We start from the raw sequence: 6000 nt of genomic DNA, 5'->3' as shown, positions 1-6000 counted from the left end.
CTCACATAAAGCATATACAAGCCAAACTGTCAAGAAGCATCTCCGTGCTGAGTAAAGTTAAATATTTTTTGCCTTCCAAATCACTCCGGGTACTTTATTGTTCACTTATATTGCCATATTTGGAATACTGTGTGTAAATTTGGGGAAACACATATAAAACTGCACTTCAACCAATATGTAAAATTAAAAAAAAAGCAATCAGGATGATTAATAAAGCAGGATTTAGAGACCATACTAACATCATGTTTTTGAAATTAAAAATACTGAAGTTTATGGATCTTATAAAATATAAAACTGCAAAAATTATGTACAAGGCCAGATACAATATGTTACCAGGAAATATACAGAGGATGTTCTATGACAGAGAAGGAGACTATGAATTGAGGGGGAAATTGAATCTAAGGATTCTTAAAGCACGGTCAAAGGTTAAAACCTTTTGTGTCACTATTTATGGGGTAAAACTGTGGAATAGTTTTACTATAGATCTACAGCAATGCTCAGGAATTAGTAAGTTCATGAAAATACTTCGAAAACTGATTTTGGAAGAATATGATACCGATAAAGATGATCACCCATTGTATGTATAAAAATATCAAATTATATCCAAATTATATCAATCACGGTAGCCATGTTTATATAGGTTCTCCTCGTGTATTGTGTGGAGTATGTGATGATGGGAATTAGGTGAATTATGTGGGATCAATAAGATGTTGAGCAGGGGTAGGAAGGGTTAGGTAAGTATGTTCATACTTCTTCCTACTCCTTTTCAGACCAAAGATTGTTACATTATGTCAGACGATTTTGTTTTATTTCATTATATATATTTTTTTGTTTATCTGAACACATACGTGTGTGTGTGTGTGTGTGTGTGTGTGTGTGTGTGTGTGTGTGTGTGTGTGTGTGTGTATCTACATATATATTCGTATCTGTAAATGAAAATATATGTAGTGTGTATATATTGTTTTTTTGTTTTATATGTCTGAAACAAATAAAGATACAATACAATACAATTCCTACAAAACTGCTCAAAGAAGTCCTGCCATTAATTAATTCTTCGATCTTAAATATGATCAACCTATCTCTGATAATCGGCTATGTATCACAGGCCTTCAAGCTGGCTGTAGTTAAACCTTTACTCAAAAAGCCATCTCTAGACCCAGTAGTCTTAGCTAATTATAGGCCAATCTCCAACCTTCCTTTCATATCAAAAATCCTTGAAAGAGTAGTTGTCAAACAGCTAACAGATCATCTGCAGAGGAATGGCTTATTTGAAGAGTTTCAGTCAGGTTTCAGAGCTCTTCACATCACAGAAATAGCTTTAGTGAAGGTTACAAATGATCTTATTATGGCCTCTAACAGTGGACTCATCTCTGTGCTTGTCCTGCTAGACCTCAGTGCAGCGTTCGATACTGTTGACCATAATATTCTATTAGAGCGATTAGAACATGCTGTAGGTATTACTGGTACTGTGCTGCAATGGTTTCTATCATATCTATCTAATAGACTCCAGTTTGTACGTGTAAATGGAGAGTCCTCTTCACACACTGAGGTTAATTATGGAGTTCGACAGGGCTCAGTGCTAGGACCAATTCTGTTTACATTATACATGCTTCTCTTAGGCAGCATCAGTAGAAGACATAGCATACATTTACACTGCTATGCAGATGACACCCAGCTCTATCTGTCCATGAAGCCAGATAACACACACCAGTTAGTTAAACTGCAGGAATGTCTTAAAGACATAAAGACTTGGATGGCCACTAACTTTCTGCTTCTTCATTCAGATAAAACTGAGGTTATTGTACTCGGCCCTGAAAATCTTAGAAATATGGTGTCTAACCAGATTCTTACTCTGGATGGCATTACCTTGTCCTCCAGTAACGCTGTGAGGAACCTTGGAGTCATTTTTGACCAGGACATGTCCTTCAACGCACATATTAAACAAATATGTAAGACTGCTTTCTTCCATTTGCACAACATCTCTAAAGTTAGAAATATCCTGTCTCAGAGTGACGCTGAAAAACTAGTTCATGCATTTATTACTTCCAGGCTGGACGACTGCAATTCATTATTATCAGGAAGTCCTAAAAACTCCTTGAAAAGCCTTCAGTTAATCCAAAATGCTGCAGCAAGAGTCATGACAGGGACTAGAAAGAGAGAGCAGATTTATCCTGTATTGGCTTCCCTTCATTGGCTCCCTGTTAAATCCAGAATTCAAAATCCTGCTCCTCACATACAAGGTCTTAAATAATCAGGCCCCATCTTATCTTAATGACCTTGTAGTACCATATCACCCTATTAGAGCACTTCGCTCTCACACTGCACGCCTACTTGTTGTTCCTAGAGTATTTAAAAGTAGAATGGGAGGCAGAGCCTTCAGTTTTCAGGCCCCTCTTCTGTGGAACCAGCTTCCATTTTGGATTCAGAAGACAGACACTATCTCTACTTTTAGGATTAGGCTTCAAACTTTCCTTTTTGTTAAAGCATATAGTTAGGGCTGGATCAGGTGACCCTGAATCCTCCCTTAGTTATGCTGCAATAGACGTAGGCTGCCGGGGATTCCCATGATGCATTGAGTTTTTCTTTTCCAGTCACCTTTCTCACTCACTATGTGTTAACAGACCTCTCTGCACTGAATCATATCTGTTATTAATCTCTGTCTCTCTTCCACAGAATGTCTTTATCCTGTCTTCCTTCTCTCACCCCAACCGGTCGCAGCAGATGGCCGCCCCTCCCTGAGCCTGGTTCTGCCGGAGGTTTCTTCCTGTTAAAAGGGAGTTTTTCCTTCCCACTGTCGCCAAAGTGCTTGCTCATAGGGGTCTGTTAAAGGTTCAAAATTGAGGAAGGAGAGTACAAACCACCCATGGTCCAGAAGCTCTTGGTCAAACAATGATTTTAATGACTACACACGTGTGGGAAGACAACTCTGTACGCAGACAGCAATTGATCTTCGACTTCCTCAAAGCATACACAGATTTTATACCGTCAGGGCTTGATTTACTGACGCCCCTTCATGCGTCACAGACAGGATATACACACATACGTCAATATCAAAACCACAACGACTTTTAACACAGTTTAAAAAGAACATCGTCTTCTATCTTCATGGCTGGCACTTCCTGTCTACCTTTCAGTTCTTGTCTTGTTCCTCTTTCTTGCCGAGACAACAAGGAACGGTTCCTCTTTTACCGAGACAATTTTGCAGTTACAACCAGACATGACGAACCTTTTTCCTATAAATAATTCTAACTCATGTGTGTGTGTCACGACCTCACTCAGCCTCTATGTCACCTCTCGCACTTCTGACCTTTTACCAGACCAGAGGCTCACTGAGACTATGTGTATGTCTTCTACTAAATAAATGTTTTAACCAAGAACCTCTACTAAAAGCTTAATACAAGAATGTGAACATATAAAAGATATTAAAATGAACTGTTGTGTAAGCATGTATTGCAATTCCTTCAGCATGGATCATCTAGACACTCTCACTAGTGAAGCTTTAGACCATTAATGAACCTGAACATCAACTCAAATAAGCACAGATATGCATTGTGTGTAAAATAGTTATAACTGCATCTGGAATACAAGGTTAACATCATCATAAACATCTTAAGGCCTTCTTAAAGCTATCTGTTACATTGTTAAAGCAATGATCATACTGCAGATTATATTATTAATGCAATGGTAATAATGATGATTATTTAACAATAGCAGTAAAATAATTTCCCTGCTCCACAGGTCATATGATTGTTGGGTTTTTCTCTGTATCTATGAAGGGCCTTGAGGGAACTTTTGTTGTGATTTGGCTCTATATAAATAAAATTGAATTGAATTGAATTGAACATGCTCCAGCATCCTTGACTCTGTTGCTCCACTAAGGACTAAACGCACCAAATCTTCATGTCAACCTTGGCTGAATGAAACCAACCGCGCTCTCAGACGCGAATGTCAACTTGCGGCGAGAAAATGGAAAAAAGACAAGCTCCAGGTGGGTATCCTGCATAGGATGGGTATCGAAAACCGGTTCTTGTTGAGAACCGGTTCCCACTGTTTCAATTCCTTGGAAATGTTTGTCATTTTTGCAAACGATTCCCTTATCGATTCTAGTCGCCCCGAATGACGTCACCACGTTGCCGAACGTCATTTACCTGGCAGGAAACATGGTTGCTCAAACGCTCAAAAGTTTGATTATACTTTACGAGAACGGATGACAACAGGGCAACTTGCGATACTTGCAAAGTAGATATTTCATTTAAGGGAGGAAACACTACGAATATGCAAAAGCATTTGCTCACAAAACACGCGATGACCTTAAATCAATGTCGTTTTGTTAATTCTGCTCCGGACTCGTGAATCTCAACCCAGCAGCAGCGATAAAGTTTGCACGTCCTCTCCCGTTAATGCGGCAGGTAAATAATCATCTAACAATGCATATTATGCTAGCGCGATCTGCCTTTACTGTGCATTTAGGTGACCATGATGAGAGAGATGAGTGTGGCTCAGATGCTGGCAGTTCTCGCTGCAGTCTACCGGTAGCGTCTCCTTTCAGGCCAGGATAGACGAATGTCACCGAGCAGTGACTAAGTTTGTGGCCAAAGGCTTGAACCCATTTGCCACAGCAGATGCCCCCGATTTTCGGTAAGTGAATGTGTTTAATTGTAGGCAGGGACATTACTGGATATTCTTGTGTAATTGCTACAGAATAATTTATGTTATACTTTGTTATTGCTACAGAAGAATATTTATTTTATTATTTTACATTTACATTTTTTCCTGGGGACCCTGTGACACCCCATTGAAGAGCCGTAGGCTGTGGATCTCTTAAGATCTCACTGTTGGGTTTGTAAGGCCATGTTACTTCTAAATTTCTATCTGTCACAGTCTGGCGAGGGCAGACTGTATGAATTGAAAAAGGACCCAAAATGCAGACTCCAAGGAACAGGGAACAAAACTTGAATGTTAACAAAAAGCGAGCCGTTTAATATGGCTGGAAAAAAAGGTACAAACAAAGGGCAAGGCAAACTGAAGCAAAATTAACACAAACCTAAACTGGGAAATCTAAACAAACAATAAGAAAAACCTAGACAAGAAACCTGGAAGCATGGCATAGGAAACATGGCGTGGACAACAGACGACCTGACAATCACACACTGAAAACAGAGGACTTAAATACACAGGAGGTGATTAGGGGAAGTGGAGACACATGAGGAAACAGCTGGCACACATGAACATAATGACGTCACAGTGGGAGAGTAAAACTGAACATGATGAACACAGAACACCAGACCTCTTCACAATAAAACAGGAAACATAATGAGACATAGACATGACAACCCGAACTTGACAATGTAAGACACAGACATGAAACGCATGAAGAGCAGGGGAGATTTAACATGGTTGGAAACACGAGGGGAAAATAATAACTAGAAACACTTAGGCATAATAATACAAACTTGATAACATAAGACACGCAGCATGAAACACGAAGGGTGAGGGGAAGCTTAAATACAGGGGAAGAAAACACAAGGAGTCTAATAACCAAATGAACTTAGATAACCTAATGAACAAAATAAACTCAAACTTAAAATGCTGGGTCAAAAGACCCAGGACCATGACACTATCTTGTTCAAAGAGAAGATATAAAACAAAGTTCTGAGCTAATCGACCTTAGTGTTCTCCTTTTTTAAAAAGAATCGATAAGAGAATCGATAAAGAATCGAATCGTTAAACAGAATTGAAAATGGAATCGGAATCGTAAAAATCTTATCGATACTCATCCCTAATCCTGCATGACAGCTTAACAAAATATCAGAAAACTGTTAAAGCTGCAAAAATCTGCTTTGCTATCCGGTTTCATTTCTACCAAATGTCATAAGCCCCGAGTACTTTTTAACATTTTTAATTCTGTGATTAACCCATGTGCCACTGTACCTATGGAGGCTTCCTTTGCACTTTGTGAAAACTTTTTGAATCACTTCATTAAAAAAAACCCTCAACGTT

Source organism: Astatotilapia calliptera, chromosome 1 (genome assembly GCF_964374335.1).
Source record: "Astatotilapia calliptera chromosome 1, fAstCal68.1, whole genome shotgun sequence".
Taxonomy (NCBI): Eukaryota; Metazoa; Chordata; class Actinopteri; order Cichliformes; family Cichlidae; genus Astatotilapia; species Astatotilapia calliptera.
This window is presented reverse-complemented; position numbering follows the sequence as displayed.